Here is a 22,011-nt window from a genome sequence, read left to right as displayed (position 1 = left end):
TTTTTAGTAAGTTATTTTTAATAAACATTGTATGAAGTTAAATTTTAACCACACATATATCCTAATTCTTTGTCATTGTTTTAATTGTAGCGAACACATATTATTTTTGATGGACCACTTTCCAGATCATGGAAATGATGCAATATGGCTAAAGAACAAGCAAAATGAAACTTTCGCAAAAAGGTTTAAAGAAAAGGTTTTATGTTTGCTTACTATTTGGTTTATATTCATCCATTTACCTTTTTTAGTTACACAATTCCATCCTTAGTATGGCTGCTATTTTACTAGATGCTAATGCATTAAGATCCATGACTGATGCTTTTTGTTAGATATATTTGTGATGTCATGTCTAATAATGATTTGTGTTTAGTTTTCAGATCTTGACTAACAGGACAAATCAGCACTTAATTGGAAATCGGTACTTATAGTGAAGTCAGAACTTAAGATATCAGAACTTAAGTTATCAGAACTTAAGATATCAAAAGATATATATCGGGAGATAATATCTGGACTTAAGAAGACTTTCAGATAAGAAAGACGACTGATTGAAGGAAAGAAGATTAAGACAAACACAAGAAGAGATATGCATGGAGAAGAATTCTATGAAGAATAGAAGACTTGGAGGAAATGATAACTAATTGATATATTTTAGGATGCAGACTTATATTCGATATCAATTAGAAGATTATCTTATAACTGTGTGTCTATATAAATACATCATAGGGTTTACACTAGATGTGTTATTATAATTGAGAATATTATTCATTGTAACCCTAGAAGCTCTCGTGATATTTGTTCATCACTGAGAGAGAACGGTTTCATTGTAATATTGTTTTATTAATAAGATTATTTTATGTTTCATATGTTGTGTATATGTTGTGTACTTGATGATTTCATGAACAAAACACCTTAGTAGATTTTACTTAGTGAAATAATGTAGCACTCGACGGATAAGATTTATAGTCCCGACGGATGACTCATTATAGTCCCAACGGATGATGACTTATTATCCATCGAGTGAGTAGCTTATGGAACAATAAGTCTGTAGCATATTTCTGCATTCACCATTGTATAGATTCTGTAAGTAGTATTCAAGTCATGTTGAGTTTAACTAAATATGCAGAATTGGTTGATTAATTGTACATAGATGATGTCTTGTAATTCTGCATAAATGAAATGAAGTCAAGTGCAAGTTTGCTACCCGACTGATAACCTACAATAAAGTCGACGGATGATCAAATAGACAACCCGACAGATGATCAATAACTCGACAGATGATCATGAACCCGACGGATAAAGAATTCAAATATCTGTTGACAGTGACAACACAGTCACATGCGTCGAGTGGATGTAAATGGAATGTGGTAGCCTATTCAACTGGGATTTCGAGAACAAAGAAGCATTGCCATTTCCATGCTATTATGAAGATATTTAAAGATGCTGGAATAGAGTAATGAAGTAGCATTGTAATAGACTAGATAGTTTTTGTTTTATTATCTTGTCTTATTACTTTGTAATCTTGGTGATATATAAACCAAGTAGTAGCAACTAAGACACTACCGATCTAAGCAAGAAAGCAGAGAAACATTTGTAAGCAGGATTCTTAGCATTTCTCTGTAGTCTTAGAAGTTCAATTGTTGTAGGCAACTGTGAGCATTTCTGCACAAAGGGTTCTCTCAATATATAATATATATCTCTGGTGGAATCATTCAAGTCCACCAGAAAGTTTTTAAATACTCTTATGTTTAATTACTTGTGTTTTGATTCACTCAAGTTTTTATTCCGCATTGTGCTAATCAATACACTTATATTTATATTTGAGTTAGAACATTTTATTTCAAGAAAAAGTTTCAAGAATTCCATTCAACCCCCCTTCTGTAATTCTTGTCATATTGTTAAGGGACTAACAATTGGTATCAGAGCAAGCTCTTAACTTACAAAGAGTTTAAAGATCAAAACAATACAGCAAGATGAACAAGAAGGATGTTGGAGTCAAGATCCCTTTTCTGGATAAAGATAATTACCATCATTGGAAGGTAAAGATGCATCTTCATTTGCTTTCTCAAGATGAGGCCTATGTTGAGTGCATAGAAAGAGGCCCTCATGTTCTAATGAGAGCAGCAACAGGAAACGAGCCATCAGTCCCCAAGCCAAGGCATGAATGTTCTGATCCTGACATTGAACAAGTCAGGAAGGATAAAAAGGCCATGAACATCCTATTTAATGGAGTTGATGGAGATATGTTTGACAACATTATCAACTGCAAAACTGCCAAGGATGTTTGGGATACAATACAGATAATTTGTGATGGCATTGAGCAAGTTAGAGAAAACAAGATGCAGCTCTTGATTCAGCAATATGAGCATTTTCATAATGAAGAAAGTGAGTCTCTCACTGACATTTTTAGTAGGTTTTAGAAACTACTAAATGCTCTAAAGTTGCATGGAAGGGTCTATCAGACAAAAGACTCCAATATGAAATTCCTTAGATCTCTTCCAAAGGAATGGAAACCAATGACAGTCTCATTAAGAAACTCACAATATTATAAGGAGTTTACTTTGGAGAGACTGTATGGCATCCTGAAAACCTATGAGCTTGAAATAGAGTAGGATGAAAGGATGGAGAGAGGAAAGAAGAAAGGAGGATCCATTGCACTAGTTGCTGAGTTGGAAAAAGAGAAGGAAGTGAAGATGGAAGCTGTTGAATCAACTTCAAGGGTTTGTGAGAACAAGGGCAAGGGGCTTGCAGTAGAAAGTGAAGATTTTTTGAGCCAAGATGACATGGAAGACATTGATGAACACCTAGCATTTCTTTCCAGGAGATTTTCCAAGCTCAAGTTCAAGAAGAACTTTGGAGCAGCCAAGCCAAATAGAAACATGGTGGATAAATCAAAATTCAAATGTTTCAAATGTGGATTGGCAGAGCATTTTGCCAGTGAGTGTAGGAAGTCAGATTCCAGTAAGAAAAAGTTTGAGCCAGTGGATTATAAGCAAAAATACTTTGAGCTGCTCAAACAAAAGGAAAGGGCTTTCATAACACAAGAAAATGACTGGGCAGCAGATGGTCTAGATGAAGATGAAGATGTCAGCTATGTCAATCTAGCCCTAATGGCCAAGTCTGATGAGACAGAAACAAGTTCTTCAAGTAATCAGGTAATTACTACAAACCTTGCACATTTATCTAAAACGGAGTGTAATGATGCCATAAATGACATGTCTACAGAGTTATATCATTTGTGTGTTACACTTAAGTCTCTTACTAAAGAAAATGCTAAAATCAAGGAAAACAATTTGTTTTTGAGTGAGAGAAATAATGTGCTTGAGTCTCAGTTTATTGATTTTGAAAAATTAAGAATTGAGTGTAAAATTGCCAAGGAGGAATTAACTGAGTCCTTGAAGAAAGAGGAAATTTTAAAGAAGCGGCTCGAGCGTGAACAAGATGTGATTAAAGCATGGAAAACATCCAGGGATGTCCATGCTCAAATCACCAAAGTTCAAGGAATTGAGTCTTTCTGTGATGCATCCTGGAAAAAGAACAAAGAGAAACTAGAACCAAATTTGGTAGATGGAGTGCTTACAGATGTAGACTCGATGGATGATGAGGATCATCCGTCGGATAATAAAAAGGGTTATCCGTCGAATGTTGAAAATCCTCATCCGTCGGCTGTGAGCAAGCCTATCAGTAAAGCCAAACTTGTTAAGCTGAATGAGAAGTATGGGTCTGTTTCCAAGAACTTTATTTCAGGAGAATCGAGTCAAGTTAAGAAAGGGAAAAAGGCTAATATTGGTCACATGACTGTCAAACAGTTAAGTGACAGACTTGAAAAGATTGAGGTAAAAATAGAGACCAAAAAGAAAAACAATAGAAATGGTAAAGTAGGGATTAACAAACACAATAACTGCACACTTGATAAATATGCTCCTAGAAAAATCTGTTTCAAGTGTGGTAGTGTAAATCATTTGTCTGTTAATTGCAAATCTGCCATGCCTACTTCCATGTCTGTGCCACCTCAATTTGCTAACATGAATGCCATGCCTCCCATGCCTGTTAATGCTATGTCTACACAGAACATGAATGCACAGTTTGATAATATGCCATTTACACCTAATCCTTATTATGCTGCATACAGTATGCCACAAATGCCATTTAGCATGCCTTACTCGAATAACATGTTTACACATAGCATGCCATTTCCTGTTAGTCATAATATGCATGATAATTCTATTGCAATGAATGGTTTCAAAGGCCCAACTCAAATAACTAAGGATGAATCTGAAATTCCTAAGTCAAATGAGATAAAGCCTAAGAAACAGAAAAAGAAAGCTAACAAGGCAGGACCCACGGAAACTTGGGTACCAAAATTAACTTGATTTGATTTTGATGTGTACAGGGAAACAGAAAGAGTCTTTGGTACCTGGATAGTGGTTGTTCAAGACACATGACTGGTGATTCTACCCTGCTCACAGAGTTTAAGGAGAGAGTTGGCCCAAGTATTACTTTTGGAGATGACAGCAAGGGTTATACTGTGGGATATGGCTTGATTTCAAAGGACAATGTCATCATTGAGGAGGTTGCCTTAGTGGATGGTCTCAAACACAACTTGTTGAGTATCAGCCAGTTTTGTGATAAAGGCAACTCAGTAACCTTCAATTCAGAAGCCTGTGTTGTGACTAATAAAAGAAGCAACAAAGTGGTTCTCACTAGTGTGAGAAAAGGAAATGTGTACCTAGCTGATTTCAACTCATCTAATGCTGAATCTGTAACTTGTCTTCTCAGTAAAGCAAGTCAGGATGAAAGTTGGCTATGGCACAAGATGTTATCCCATTTAAACTTCAAGACCATGAATGAGCTAGTAAAGAAAGAACTAGTTAGAGGCATTCCCCTATTGGAGTTTTCCAAGGATGGACTGTGTGATGTCTGCAAAAAAGGGAAGCAGTTTAAAGCATCATTCAGGAAAAAACTTGATTCAACAATTGAAGAGCCTTTGCAACTGCTTCACATGGATTTTTTTGGACCAGTCAATGTGTTGTCCATCTCAAGGAAAATATTTTGCCTAGTAATTGTAGATGATTTATCAAAATTCTCTTGGACATATTTCCTAAAGTCTAAAGATGAGGCTAGTGAAATCATCATCAATCACATAAGGGAAGTCAATAATCATCCTGATTTCAAGGTTAGAAGAATCAGGAGTGATAATGGAACTGAGTTCAAGAATTCTGTCATGAGAGCATTTTGTGAGGAAAATGGGATTCTGCATGAGTTTTCAGCAGCAAGGACTCCACAACAGAATGGAGTAGTGGAAAGGAAGAACATGTCATTTATTAAAGTTGCAAGGACAATGCTTGAAGAATCTAAACTTCCAACATATTTCTGGGCTGAAGCTCTAAATACTGCATGCCACACTCAGAATATTTCTCTGGTTAATCAAGCTAGATGCATGACTCCCTATCAATTGTTCAAGAACAAGAAGCCAACTCTAAATTTTCTTCATGTCTTTGGCTGCAAGTGCTATATTCTGAGAAATCAAACAGATCAAAACGGAAAGTTTGATGCTAAAGCAGATGGAGGAATTTTTGTTGGGTATGCTATTGGTAAAGCATATAGAGTCTACAATCTAAGAACCAACATTGTTGTGGAATCAATACATGTTGTGTTTGATGATAAAAAGATTCAAGGACTGAAAGATGGAGATTACCATGAGAGCCTCAAATTCGAAAATGTGGAGATGGTTAGTGATGACAGTGATGATGAAAGTGATCAAGGAACAATGTCTAAGGATAATGCAGATAAATCTACTACCAATGAAGCACAAAACTCAACATCTGTCGAGTTGCATAATGCTTCATCCGTCGGGAGGTAATCTGCGTTATCCGTTAGGAGACAACCAGCTTCATCCGTCGGTACTCAAAATTCACCATCCGTCGGGTTATCAAAAGGAGCAGGAAGTCAAGATAGATCACCTATAGAAAGTTCCCCTTTCTCAAATCAAAGATCCACAAACTCAGGGGGAGTTTCTAACAATCAAAATTCAATCACACATCAAGACAACAATGAGGTTTCTTCATCTAGAGCTAATCTACCTCAACAAAGGAAATGGACAAAAGATCAACCCTTTGAGCTTATCATTGGTGATGTTTCTTCTAGAGTTCAAACAAGAAGAGCAACTCAGGAAGAATGTCTATACAGCAGCTTTCTTTCCAAGGAAGAACCAAAGAAGGTAGAAGAAGCTTTGTTGGATCCTGATTGGATTTTAGATATGCAGGAGAAGCTAAACCAATTTGAAAGGAATAATGTATGGAAGCTGGTGCCAGTCCTAAAGGAAAGAATCCAACAGATACCAAATGGGTATTCAGAAACAAGATGGATGAAAATGGCATAGTAGTCAGGAACAAAGTTAGATTGGTTTGCTAAGGGCTATTGTCAACAAGAAGGAATAGATTTTGATGAAACATTTGCTCATGTTGCAAGACTTGAAGCCATTAGAATCTTCTTAGCCTATGCAGCCCATGCCAATTTTAAGGTCTATCAAATGGATGTCAAATGTGCCTTTCTGAATGGAGATTTGGAAGAATAAGTCTATGTCAGTCAAACTCCTGGCTTTGAAGATCCAAATTTTCCAGAACATGTCTATTATCTTTTGAAAGCACTTTATGGACTGAAGCAAGCACCTAGAGCCTGGTATAACACTTTATCAAAGTTCCTTTTGGAAAATCACTTCATAAGAGGTACTGTAGATAAAACTTTATTTTTCAGAAATGTTAATGGTTCTAGTATACTTGTTCAAATTTATGTAGATGATATTATTTTTGGCTCTACAGATGAGAAACTTTGCAAAAAGTTTGCCAAATTGATGCAAAGTAAGTATGAAATGAGTATGATGGGAGACCTAACTTACTTTCTTGGTTTACAAGTTAAGCAAGTTAGTGATGGAATATTCATTAGTCAAACTAAATATATTTTTGATCTTTTAAAGAAGTTTGATCTAATGGATTGCATATCTGCAAAAACTCCCATGGCCACTACAACTATGCTCGAATTAAACACTACTGAAAAGTCTGTGGATATTTCAAGTTATAGAGGCATGGTTGGCTCACTTCTGTACTTAACAGCTAGTAGGCTAGATATAATGTTTGCTACATATTTATGTGCTAGATTTCAGGCTGATCCTAGAGAATCTCACTTAATAGCTATTAAGAGAATTTTCAGATATCATAAGGGAACACCAAATTTTGGCATTTGGTACCCTAGAGATTCTGGTTTTGATCTAACTAGTTATTCAGATGCAGATTATGCAGGTTGTAGAATTGATAGAAAAAGTACAACAGGAACCTGTCAATTTCTAGGAAACAAGCTTGTGTCCTGGTTCAGTAAAAAGAAAAATTTAGTTTCTACTTCTACAGCTGAAGCTGAATATATTGCTACTGGTAGTTGATGTGCACAGATATTATGGATGAAAAATCAATTGCTAGACTATGGTTTGCAAGTTGAAAGGATTCCTATTTTCTGTGATAACACAAGTGCAATTGCCATCACTGAAAATCCAGTACAACATTCAAGGACAAAGCATATAGATATCAAGTACCATTTTATAAGGGAACATGTAATGAATGGTACTGTGGAACTACATTTTGTTCTAAGTGAGAAGCAGCTTGCAGATATCTTTACCAAGCCACTGGATGAATCCACCTTCTCAAGGTTGGTAAGTGAGTTAGGTATGCTTAATTACTCTTAAATCTATCTGAGTTAATTTGCAAGTTGAAATGCAGCCAGAAACTTAATTAATTTTTCAGTCTTGGATGAAATTTTGGCTAAGTCAAAATTTACATCTCGACGGATGATCTTTATCCATCAAGTTTGATCATCCGTCGATATATTATTTGCTAACAATAATCAATTATGTTTCTAGAATATTTTATGTCTCGGCGGATAACAGTTTATCCTCATCCGTCGAATTGTCTTAATTTCCGCCGTTAATTTCCTGTACATTATCCATCGAGTATACTTACAGTTTGTAAGCATAACACGACGGATAATGGGTGGAATTTTTACAGTTTATTTTTAAACGGCTATTTTAGCAATTTCTATTGGTTACTTTATTTTACTTTATTATTTTTATCAGTTATTTTTGAGATAGTATAAAAGCTTATTTCATTGCAATTGCTTTTCTTTTATTCTCAATTCAACTGCTCAAATTTAATTCTCTCTCAAAGCACTTACTCTCTTTCTCTTCAAGCTCTTATTCTCTAACAATGGCACCTGTTGTAAAGATTATGTCTCAAACTGGGTTCATTTATGAGAAGAACAATTTTACCGCACTAGTGAACAAGGGTATTCAGCAATCTGGAGACTATCACAAGATGATGGATTTTATGAAGAGTTGCCAGCTCAATTATGCCATGCTGGAATCACCCACAATCTTCTGTGAAGTTGTTGAAGAGATGTGGACCACTGCTACCTACAACTCTACAGATAAGACCATAACTCTAACCATTAAAAGTAAAGAATTCTGTATCAATAGTGATGTGATAAAAGCATGTTTCAAAATTCCTGATAACAATGTGACTTCACCACACACTGACACTGATATAATCAATATGCTTAATTCCATGCACTATGCACTTCCTACTTCTAAACTGAGTGATATTAGGAGAATGGGTCTTAGGAAAGAGTGGAGTTTCTTGTGTGATGTAGTTACAAAGGTTTTCTCAGGCAAGATCAGTAATTTTGATTCAGTGAATATTTCCATGCTTAACATGCTCTACATGCTAGTTACAGATAAATTCTACAATTTCAGTGACCTTGTCTTGTTTGAATTAGGTTTTAAATTAGGAGAGTTAAATAAAAGAGGTAAGAATGTGTATTATGCTAGATTTCTTATGTTATTAACTAACCACCTCTGTGAAGAGATTGTGCTTGAGAACCCTAACAACAAACTAGATTGTTGGGTTCAAGAGAGAAGGCTCATTGCAGATTTGAACAGGGCCAATCATCACAAGGATGTGCCAATGTTCTATTTTCCAGTAATGCAAGCACCTCAGGTAAGTGAGGTAAGTTCACCTATCCCTACAACTATTCCAACCTCCACAATTTCTTTGAGTTCAAGTGTGGCTATGGAAACTTTGTCAATGACCAAACAGTTGCCTACCAAACCTGCCAAACCTACAATTATTTCAAAATCCAAATCAAAGAAAGCCCTCTCTGGTATCTCCTAAAAGATGCCAGTTGAAAAATCCACTAAAGCCAAAGAGGGGAGTGTGAAGGAGGGTAAGTTAGGTGAGGGAAGGGGTGAACATAGAAGAAACCCCAAGAATAAGGTTAGAGAGTTGAGTGAATCCCAGCCTAGCCACACTGCAGTTTCCCAACAAACTGCAGTGCTTAAAAAGGACAAACGTTCATTTCTAGCTGCATCCTCCCAAAAGGATGTAGCTATTGAACAAAGCTCTCAACCAAGAGCACAGGCCAAGAGGGTTAGGGACAGAAGCTCACCCCAAACTTATGCCAGAAACAAGAAATCTAAAACCTTTGGGGATACACAGGATACACACACTATGCAAACTGGTGCTAAAGACCCAGTCACTGCATCTTCACAAATTCAGTTTGATGTGGCTCCAATAAATGTGGAGTCACAGCCAAAATCTCTATTTATAGAAGCACCTCAAACACCAAACTCACCAACAAATTCTCTGGATGTGGATATGATAAACACATCAATTCCTGATTCCCCTTCTTTAACTCTGTTGGGGAAGCCAAAATCTAGTATAAGTGAGCATCATCTTTTAGATGATTTGTTGGCTCACTTGCCAATTCTTTCAGGAACTGTTGTGTCATCTGTGCCTAAAATATCTTCAATCAGCACAGAGTCAACAATAGTTTCTATTCCCAGCTCATTCATTTCTACTCTCTCGACGGATATTGCTCATCTGTCGAGTAGTGATTGTATCCTGACGGATAAGCCTAACAGCAATTATCCGTCGGATAGCAAAACCACTCACTCGATGGATATCACTCATCAGTCAAGTATCTCTGCACAGCTTCAAACTTCAATTATTTCAAGTGCAGAAGATTTAGTGGTTGTACAGTCACTCTTAGGATTGAGAGAGAAGAGTGTTTTGAGTGAGAGTCTGGGTTGCTCCCAGGAAAAAGGAGAGGAAATGAGTGAAAAATCTGCAATCCATTTCTTCAGGATTGGCAAAAGAGAGTGAAAGGAGTCCCACCTTAGTAAGTGAAGGTGAGGGTGTGAGGGTGGGGAGCCAGGGTGAGACCCTGATGCAACAAAAGAGAGAAAATGAGAGAAATGCAGGTACTGGAGCAATAAGGATGGATGTCATTGCTAATGAGTCAATGAATGTCCAGGATGCAGACAGGGAAGGACTATCTCAGCATCCTAAAGCTGTTATAGATTCCACTTCCCTTGATGCTGAGGCATTTACTCATCCCGTTCCAGCTTATCAACTTCTAGCGGAAAGGGCAATAACAATGCAGAAAGGATGCTGAATTTGGTGCATACCACACAGTTTATAATGAGAGCTAAGGATGCCATCACAGCTTTTCCTACTACAGCTGGTGATGTGGACTATGAGACTGGTAGTTTAGCTGATTTCTTTGGAGATAGGAGTGGGGATAGTGAAGATGAAGCAATGGACATAGGGGGAGAAGTAGGCTCAAGTTCAAGGTCAGGTATGCCATCATGGGCATTCTCAAAGCACGGTGATGAGCATTACTTCAAGACAGCCCAGATCCAATTAATCAATCAGACAAATACTGCTCTTCAAACCACTACCAATGCCAGCACTAATAAGCTCCTTCAGGCACATCTAGCCTCCCTACAACTTCAACAAATCCAGGGCTTCCAGCATGCTAGAGATTTGACTACTATGAAGAATGATATTGAGGAGATGAAAAAGGTTATTTCAGACAGGATAGATTCTGAACTTCCAGAAGCTACAATGTTTGGCATCAAGAGGCAATTAAGGAAAAATTTTAATCTATCAACCAAGATAGATGCCTTGGACACAAGAATGTCATCCATGGAAGCATCTTTAACTGCCATTCATCTCCATCAAGCCCAACAGACTAATCTACTTCAAAAATTGGTGGCTGCTCAAACCCCCTCCTCTACTCAAATTGATGATAACAAAAAGGGGGAGAAAGGATCAAGTGAGGGGGAGAGGCTTCAAATTCAAATCAGTAAAGTAATTGTACCTTCAATTACTATCTCAAAGCCATCAGTTACAGATAGTATAGATCTGATCAATGCAGCAGCAGCCAACTTAAGAGCAGCTGATAAGGAAAAGTTGAGTTTAGTCAACTGGGAGAAGATTGATGAGGAAATACAGAAGAAGTTTGAACTTGTCAAGGAGCCAGTTAAGTCAGCCATCCATCACTCTCAAGTCAAGCAAATTAGTGTGAATGAGATGAGCATGAACTATCTGGAAAGAGGACAATCTTCCTGTATCAAATCTCCAAAGTCTGAAATAATTCTTAAACCAATGGTAAACTACTCAAAATCATCATTGAAGAACCCTTTGGACACTGTGTATGAGACACCTAAGCCTGATGAGAAGAAGCTTCTGTCAAGGTCAATTGCTTTATACAAAGATCCAGCTGATTCAGCTTCCAAAAGAAGAATTACCAAGATTTTCAAAAATGGGAAAGAAATTTGTGTGGTAGCTGGACATCCTCAATTTGCTCAAGCAAAGAGAGAAGAAAAGGCTAGATTGAAGCAGGAAAAGAAGCAAGCTGCTCTGGATGCTAAAAAGACTAAACAAAAGAAAGAGTAGATTGTTATCTTGGCCAAGCTACATGCTGTAAATTCATCACAACAAATTCCTTCTCAACCATCTGAAGCTATTGAATCAAAGAAGCAAGTTGAACAACAGAAGAGATCTCCAAGAAAGAAGGAATTGGCTAAAAGAACTAAAAGGAAACTAGATATTGTTGACAAGGAATTGGAAGATCAATTTCCTAAGGAATCCACACCATCTACAACTCAAGCATCAAAGCCCTCTGTGGTATTTAAAGATATAAGGGTGGTGGATCCCTACAGGAATATTCATGGTGAACCTATTGTGCCCAAGGCTGGGCCAATAGAATGGAAGAACATACCAATTCCTGACTTCAATCTACCAATCCTTAGCAAGCCAAAAAAAACAAAGTCAAGAGCAGTCAAGAAAGTGAAGTTGTCACCTCTCAAATCCAAATCTCAAGTCAAAACTCAATCTAAAGTCAGTAAGGGAGACTATCTGTACTTGTGTGACATCAAAGAATTTTCTGATCTAAACCTCTATCTGGATGAACTAGATGAAGTGAGAGGAATTGATACATACAGAAACCTACCTGAAAGGTTAGTGTTCAAGTACAAAGGAGGAAAGCAGATTCAGTGGCCTCTTCACAGGATCCTTCAAGAAAGCCAAGCTGTACTGATTAAAGTTTATTCATCCTTCAAGAAGAACTTTGGGTTCAATATTACTGCAAGAAGATTGGTATTGAAGAAGATTGAAGAACTAAGGAGTGTTAGAGCTAAAGATGCACTCCCAAAGACTCTAATCATCCCTTACACAGGGATAAGAGTGCATCTAAGGCCCTACTGGGTGATGGAGTTCATAGATGACAAAGGTGTGATAAGATTCTTCATATTAGAAGACCAATTGAGCATCTCTAGCAATGAGACTCTTTTGGAAATGCAAGGAAAGCTAAATCTCTCAGAATTTGATGAACTGGAATTCCACAGGCAGCTCCAAAATCAGATTGAGGAAAACAACAGAAAGCTTGGAAAGAGATCCAGACCTTCAATAAACTAGAAAAATCTGCTCAGGCTAGATGAGCATCTTGAAAAATAACTGTGAGAAAAACTTTGTACATTTTTGTTAATTGAAGCACTTTTCAGTAACATCTACTTTCTCTTAAAGTTATATTTTTAGGGTGTTTTGTTATCATCAAGTATCTCTTAATTTATGGCTACAATTCCATTAGACATAAATTGGGGGAGATTGTTGTGTATATGTTGTGTACTTGATGATTTTATGAACAAAACACCTTAATAGATTTTACTTAGTGAAATAATGTAGCACTCGACGGATAAGATTTATAGTCCCGACGGATGACTCATTACAGTCCCGACGGATGATGACTTATTATCCATCAAGTGAGTAGCTTATGTAACAATAATTCTGTAGCACATTCCTGCATTCACCATTGTGTAGATTCTGTAAGTAGTATTCAAGTCATGTTGACTTTAACTAGATATGCAGAATAGGTTGATTAATTGTACATAGATGATGTCTTGTAATTCTGCATAAATGAAATGAAGTCAAGTGCCAGTTTGCTACTCGGCGGATAACCTACAATGAAGTCGACGGATGATCAAATAGACAACCCGACGGATGATCAATAACTCGATGGATGATCATGAACCCGACGGATAAAGAATTCAAATATCTGTTGACAATGACAGCACAGTCACATGCATCGAGTGGATGCAAATGGAATGTGGTAGCCTATTCAACTGGGTTTTCGAGAACAAAGAAGCATTGCCATTTCCATGCTATTATGAAGATATTCAAAGATGCTGGAATAGAGTAATGAAGTAGCATTGTAATAGACTAGATAGTTTTTGTTTTATTATCTTGTCTTATTACTTTATAATCTTGGTGATATATAAACCAAGTAGTAGCAACTAAGATACTATCGATCTAAGCAAGAAAACAGAGAAACATTTATAAGCAGGACTCTTAGCATTTCTCTGTAGTGTTAGAAGTTCAATTATTGTAAGCTGATGTGAGCATTTCTGCACACAGGGTTCTCTCGATATATAATATATATCTCTGGTGGAATCATTCAACATATATAATATATATCTCTGGTGGAATCATTTAAATCCACCAGAAAGTTTTTAAAGACTCTTGTTTTTAATTACTTATGTTTTGATTCACTTAAGTTTTTATTCCGCATTGTGCTAATCAATACACTTATATTTATATTTGAGTTAGAACATTTTATTTCAAGAAAAAGTTTCAAGAATTCCATTTAACCCCCCTTCTGTAATTCTTGTCATATTGTTAAGGGACTAACATCATACTTGTGTTCTTAATTCGATTTAATTGTAGTATACACTGTATTCAACCCCCTTCTACAGTGTGTGTGACCTAGCAAGTGGTATCAGAGCCTATCTGTTAACACATATACAGTAAAGATCCAAAACAATCATGTCTGAAAAAGAACAAACTCCAACCAAGCCCACCAAAACTGAAGAAACTCCAAAGACTCAAATCCATAGTCGATATGAGACTATTAGGGTTCCCATACTGAAACCTTCTGAATATCCCATATGGAAAGTGAGGATGACTATGTTTCTAGAAGCTACAGATCCAGAATACCTTGACAGGATTAATGAATGACCACATAAGCCAACCAAGCTCTCTGTTGTAGTTGCAGATCAGCCAGCACAGACTATACTAAAGGAGAAAAGTGAATATACAACTGAAGATATCTCATCTATTGCCAAGGATGCAAAGGTAAGGCATTTGTTGTATAGTGCCATTGATAATGTCATGTCAAATAGGGTAATTAACTGCATGACTGCAAAGGAGATATGAGATGCTTTGGAAACAAGATGCCAGGGAACTGATGCAATTAAGAAGAACAGGAGGACTATACTCACTCAAGAGTATGAGCACCTTGACTCAAAACCTGATGAGTCATTAACTGGTTTATATGACAGATTTGTCAAACTCTTGAATGATCTGTCACTGGTGGATAAGGAATATGATCTTGAAGATACTAATCTTAAATTCCTTTTAGCTCTTCCTGAAAGTTGGGACTTGAAGGCAACTACTATAAGAGACAACTATTCTCTTGATGAAACTACTCTTGATGAAATTTATGGTATGCTCAAAACTCATGAACTTGAAATGGATTAAAGAAGCAGGAGACATGAGAGAAAGTCAAGAACAGTTGCTCTTAAGGCTGAGAAGGAATCCCCCAAAGTGGCTGTCTCAAAGAAAGGCAAAGGAAAGGCTCTCATCACAAAGTCTGTTACTGAGTCATCAAGTTCTGATAGTGATGAGGATTCGGAAACTGAAAGTCTATCTGAGATTGATGCTGACGAAGAGATGATGAAATTGTGTGCTCTTATGGTGAAGGGTATCACAAAGATAGCCTACAGGAAATTCAGAAGGGGAAAAAAAATTCCAGGAAAAGTGAAAGTTCTGATAAGAAGGGATTCAGAAAATCTGAAGGCAAAGCAGGAAAGACTAACATAGGAGATTACTCAAATGTTAAATGCTATAATTGTGGTGAGAAAGGCCACATATCTCCTGATTGCAAGAAAGGAAAAGGTGACAAAGGAAAGGCATTTGTCACAAAGAAGAAAAGCTGGACAAACACTTCAGATTCTGAAAATAAGGAGAATTATACTTTGATGGCAAATGCTGATAGCAGTTCTGAAGCTGCTGAGTTGAAGGTACCTCAAACAACTTATGCTTTTCATACTGATGATATTACTGAGTTGAGATCTTATCTAAAACCATATTCATTAGCTATAGAGATCAGACTTTAACATGTGATAGGTTAACTTCTGAAAATCTGGCTTTTAAGAAAAAGAAATGACTATTTAGAAAAAGAGTTAGTTATGTTCCATCAAACTCAAAAAGAAAGAGATGATGCTTTTTATTTTAGAGATGAAGTATTAAAATTGAATCAATCTCTAAAAACTGAGTTAGAAAAGGAATGAGAGATTATCAAGACTTGGACTAACTCTGGCAAAACAACTCAGAATTTACTAAGTAGTGGAAACTGGAAAGAGGGCTTAGGTTATAGAGATGATAAAAGTGAAACAGGAACTGAACAAATTAAGCCAATTATTGTTAAACAGACTAATTAGCCAAAGGTAAATTATGTTAAGTTTGTAGCTAAAACTGTAAAGTCTGATTCTGAAAAGATGAAAGATATTGAGACAGAAGTTAAGGCAGAGTCAACTTCTGATAAGTTAAAACAGGATAAACCAGCTGAAGTTAACATAGGCTTCATGACAAAGAAGTAGCTTAAGTATAAGCTGAAAGAAATTAAGAATGTAAACAAGGTAAATCCACCTAGGAAAAATAGGAATGGAAAGGAAGGTGTGAATAAAAGCAATAATTATATGCCTGTTCCTAATGCTCCTAGAAAGAAATGCTATAACTGTGGAAATTATAACCATTCTAACCATCTGGCTTCTTTTTGCAGGAAGAATAAGAATATAAATTCCTTACCTTCTAAGTCAGGAGTTAAGAGTCAGTCTGTAAGGTTTATGCCATAAAATCCTTGTTTTCATTGTGGTAGTTTATGGCATTCCATTTATACTTATAAGGAATATCATAGTTTGTACTATGATTATTATCAAATAAAACCTTCTTTAAAGAAAGTTAGCATTATTCCTTCTAGTATAAGTTCTGATGCAAAGTCTGATATTGTAAATTCTGATAAGAAAAATGTTAACATAAACTCTGATATTAAATCCGATGCAAATGTTAACAAACTTAATAAGGCCCAAGGATCGAAGCAAGTCTGGGTCCTTAAAACTAATCATTAGTGGTCTTTGTGATTGCAGGGCAACAGGAAAAATATCCTAGTTCTGGACAGTGGATGTTTAGGACATATGACTGGAAATAAAGCCCTGCTATCAGACTTTGTGGAGAAAGCTGGCCCAGGAGTTTCTTATGGAGATGGCAACATGGGAAAAACTCTGGGATATGGCAATATCAATTTTGGGAATGTCATCATTGAAAAAGTAGCTCTAGTCTCAGGACTTAAACACAATCTGCTGAGTGTTAGTCAAATCTGTGACGAAGGTTATCATGTGGATTTCTTTGAAGAACACTGTGAAGTTGTAAGCAAATCTACATGCAAAGTTGTTCTGAAGGGATACAGGCATGGTAACATTTATGAAGCAAAGCTTTCAACAAGTTCTGATGGTTCTGTAATCTGTCTGTTAAGTAGCGCATCAATTGAAGAAAGCTGGGATTGGCACAAGAAACTCTCTCATTTAAATTTTAACAATATAAATGAACTAGTCAAGAAAGATCTTGTGAGAGGACTACCAAAATCGGTATTTGCTCATGATAGCCTTTGTGATTCATGTCAAAAGGCAAAACAAAGAAAATCTTCGTTCAAGAGCAAGACTGAATCTTCAATTCTTGAGCCTTATCACCTACTACATGTTGATCTATTTGGTCCAGTGAATGTCATGTCTATTGCAAAGAAGAAATATGCTATGGTCATAGTAGAACTGCATCTATCTTGATTGATCATATCAACCAACTGGATAAATTGGTCAAAGACTCTGTGAAAATCATAAGAAGTGATAATGGCACTGAGTTCAAGAATTTGATTATGGAAGAGTTCTGCAAAGACCATGGAATAAAGCAGGAATTTTCTACTCCTGGAACTCCACAGCAAAATGGAGTTGTTGAAAGAAAGAATAGAATAATTATTGAAGCTGCACGAACTATGCTTGATGAAGCAAAATTATCAACCTACTTTTGGGTTGAAGCTGTGCAGACTGCTTGTTTTACTCCGAATGCAACACTTATCAACAAGCATGGAAAGACACCATATGAGATGGTGAAGAAAAAGAAGCCAAATCTGAAGTACTTTCATGTATTTGAAGGCAAGTGTTTTGTTCTTAAGACTCATCCTGAACAGCTATCCAAATTTGATCTAAAAGCTGATGAAGGAATTTTTGTTGGATATCCACTTTCCACAAAAGCCTTCAGAGTCTACAATTTAAGAACAAGGGTTGTCATGTAATCTATCAATGTCTCTTTTGATGATAGGAAGATTACTGGACTTGAAGATTTCAATGATCATGATCAGCTGAGATTTGAGAATGAAGCTTTAAATTCTGATTCTGTAAATTCTGATAGTCTAAATCCTGATACTGCAAACTCTGATGGGTTAAACTCTGATGTTATTGAAACTGTGGTGACTACGCCAAAGGAAAATGCACCTGTTCAGGAGGAGCATATTGAAGATCCAACCACATCTCAAGAAACATCAGAACCTAGAACAGGCTCTTCAAGTTCTGATTCATCAAGTTCTGATGGGCCAAGTTCTGATAATTCTGGAAACTCAAATTCTGATTCATCAAGTTCTGATGGGCCAAGTTCTGATAATTCTGGAAACTCAAATTCTGAAGGATCCAACTCAGAGAGCAAAATTTCAGGGGGAGCATCAGAAAATGTTGATGGAGACATCATGGATCATGGGGGAGCATCCAGTTCTAGAGATAACCTTCCATCTGCAAGGAAGTGGACTAAAGCACATACACCTGACTTGATTATTGGAGATCCTGAAGTAGGTATTAGAAATAGAATAGCAACATCAAATGAATGTCTCTATCATTCTTTTCTTTCTCAAGCTGTACCAAAGAAAGTGGAAGAAGCTCTTCAAGATGCTGATTGGGTGTAAACAATGCAGGAAGAGTTAAATGAATTTGAAAGAAATAAAGTCTGGACCCTAGTGCCAAGACCAAAGAACAGATCAGTTGTTGGTACAAAATGGGTGTTCAGAAACAAAACTGATAGTGATGGCATAATTACAAGAAATAAAGCAAGGCTGGTTGCAAAAGGATACTCTCAACATGAGGGAATTGATTATGATGAAACATTTGCACCAGTTGCTAGATTGGAAGCCATAAGGATATTTTTGGCTTATGCTGCTCATAAAAAGTTTACAGTCTTTCAAATGGATGTAAAAAGTACTTTTCTTAATGGAGAATTGGAAGAAGAAGTATATGTTGAACAACCTTCAGGTTTTATAGATTCAAAATTTCCTAATCATGTCTACAGACTTGATAAAGCACTTTATGGCCTTAAGCAACCTCCAAGAGCATGGTATGAGACATTGGCTCAGTTTCTTCTGGAAAGTGGATTTAACAGAGGGACTATTGATAAAACTTTATTTTATCTCAACCATGGAAATGACTTACTTTTGGTACAGATATATGTTGATGATATCATTTTTGGTTCTACAAATGACAGACATTGTAAAAGGTTTGCCAAGCTAATGCAGTCAAGATATCAAATGAGTATGATTGGAGAACTTAGTTATTTTCTGGGCCTTCAAGTCAAGCACAATGAAGAAGGAACTTTTATTTGTCAATCTAAGTAACCAGAAATTTGCTGAAGAAATTTGGAATGCAAGACTGTTCAAGTGCATCCACTCCTATGGCCACTGCAACAAAATTGGATAAGGATACTGGTACATCAGTAGATATTACTGATTACAGAGGTATGATTGGCTCATTCCTCTATCTAACTGCAAGTAGACCTGATATCATGTATGTTACCTGTCTGTGTGCAAGATTTCAAGCAGATCCAAGAGAACTTCACTTAACAACTGAAAAAAAAAATTCAGGTACCTTAAGGGTACAGCTGATCTAGGATTGTGGTATCCTAGGGAATCAGACTGTAAACTAATAGGTTACTCAGATGCAGATTTTGCAGGGTGCAAAATTGATAGGAAAAGCACAAGTGGAAGTTGCTAATTTCTTGGAGGCAGATTAGTTTCTTGGTTTAGCAAGAAACAAAAGTCAATTTCCACATCAACTGCAGAGGCAGAATACATTGCTGTAGGAAGCTGTTGTGCACAGATTCTTTGGATGAAGAATCAATTACTGGATTATGGGTTAGAATTTTCTAAAATCCCTATTTACTGTGATAATCAAAGTGCTATTGCTATGATAGGTAATCCAGTTCAACACTCAATGACAAAGCACATCAGCATTAGGTACCATTTCATAAGGGAACATGTGATGGAAGGTACAGTGGAATTACATTTTGTTTTAATAGATCAATAACTAGTAGATATCTTCACAAAACCACTGTGTGAAGCTACTTTTACAAGATTGGTAAATGAACTTGGAATGGTTTTAGGTTATTTCTCTAAATCTGTTTAGCTTATGTTCTGATACATCAGACTTTATGATCAGTATTTACAGATATTACTCTCTTTATGTAATCTGTGCTTAAATTGAAATTTACCTAAGTGCTGATTGTTGTCTGATGTAAATTTCTAAACTCTGATAGTGATATTAATGTTTCTATGACTATTCAATCCAATGAGGATAACTGTGCTAGATGCTGACCTAGTAGTCTCTAATATACTAAAGATCCCATGTTTGAAGTAATTGTTTATGTGGAAATCTTTTAACACAAGCAAATTATGATATTGAGCTTAGTTAGGTTTATTTTATGTATCTTATTACTAAGTCAAAAACTAGAATAGTGCTTCTTATCTGTTAAGTTCTAATGTTGCTAAATCTTATGGATGTACTAAGTGCTGATAAACCTCACTTATCAAAAGAAAAAGTAAAAAAAAAATATCAGGTACTCCTTTGAGATCTAGAGAAAAATGTATGTGAAAGGAAAGACCCAAGTGCATTGCTGGTATTAAGTAATATATATTAGAAAAGCAAAATGAAATTTTCTTGGTGACTTTTCACATTCTCTGATTACTGGAGAAATACTCTTATAATAGCATAAATTATGATAAGCAGTCGTGACTCACTTACACTGAGAAGCCACTGTAAAAAGAAATTTTAAAAGATGCATAAAATGAGCACAAAACAGTTGAGGGGGACTCATGCATGAACTCATTCTATAGTAGACTTCAGACTAATGACATATTTTGAGCAAAGTTCTTAGTTTTGCCTTATTTCTAAGATGTATTGAAGTAAATCAAACTTTACTCTTTGTCTCATATTTAGCTTAAAGCACACACTTACACTCCATATGAATGATGAAAATTACTGTGGTGATCAATGTTATTTTAGATGAACAATTTAAGTGTCAGTTGCATAAATTCTGAGAACAATGTCTGATGGAAGTTCTAATGATTAAGTTCTGTTGAAACCATATCAGTATTTGTGTGAAGAATTACAGAAATAAACATTCACTTTTTGAGTAAAGGAGCAATATTCTGATGACTTTTAAATTCTGATAATAATCAAGTTCCGATGCTGACGTGGTAGTATTTATTTGCTTGATTTATTTTTAAGTCAATACTTGAATGGTTATATTTTATCAGAATATTGGTTTATGTCAGATAAATACACTAATAATCATTTGTTTAGTGGGAACAGTTTTTTTTTGAAAAACTGTATGTGCATAGTAATCATTACTTATTTCCCGTGCCCATTAACTTTTGTCTTAACTAGTGCATGGCTGACAGGTGTAACGTCCGTTCCACTTCTCATTAACTGCTGTCAAGTGGAGCGTGTATAAGTAAAAGAGAGAAAAGATTTTAAATCTTTTATTTACTTTTGTATTCTATACTCTCTCTCTTTTTCTTATTCTCTCATATTCTTTAACGATTTTCCATCCTGACATTTTATCAAACACCTTTCAGGCACTCTAAATTCTCACTCATTTGCAATGGCACCCGAGGATATAATCTTTAATGGAGCAAAGTTCGTCCCCAACAACTATGTTGCCATTCTCACTAAGAGTGAAGCTCCTTCAGAACTTCATTTTATACAGGATTTCTTATCTCATTGTGAAATTGGGTTCGCTTTGACACAGCCATCATATTTATCTAGAACTCAAAATTCTGACGTTTTGGTGTATAGGACTTTATGATGATGGTGGTAAGAATGGGACTCCAAGTATCGTGTTTACAGCACAGGAGGTTGAGTATGTTGTTACTCCAGCAACAGTTGAAAAAGTTTTACACCTACCTGAAAACTTTCAATACAGTTCTGCTGTTGAGGATCCATTGCTACAGCAAATGATGGCTAATCTTGGGTCTGAACAGAGTTTGGCTAATTTGGGTCAACTCAAACGCCCATTTATTCGAAAGGAATGGAGCTTCTTCTTCGATTGCATTACGAAGACGTTTTCTAACAAGTGCTCAAATTTTGATTCCATTCCTATTCTGACACAACAAATTGGGTATGCACTCTTAAACCAGTCTCATTTTGATTATGCAAAGACTGTTTTATGTTTTATAGGTGACAGAATAAAAGAGGACAGGAAT

The sequence above is a fragment of the Apium graveolens genome, chromosome 5, assembly GCF_009905375.1.
Source record: "Apium graveolens cultivar Ventura chromosome 5, ASM990537v1, whole genome shotgun sequence".
NCBI lineage: Eukaryota > Viridiplantae > Streptophyta > Magnoliopsida > Apiales > Apiaceae > Apium > Apium graveolens.
This window is presented reverse-complemented; position numbering follows the sequence as displayed.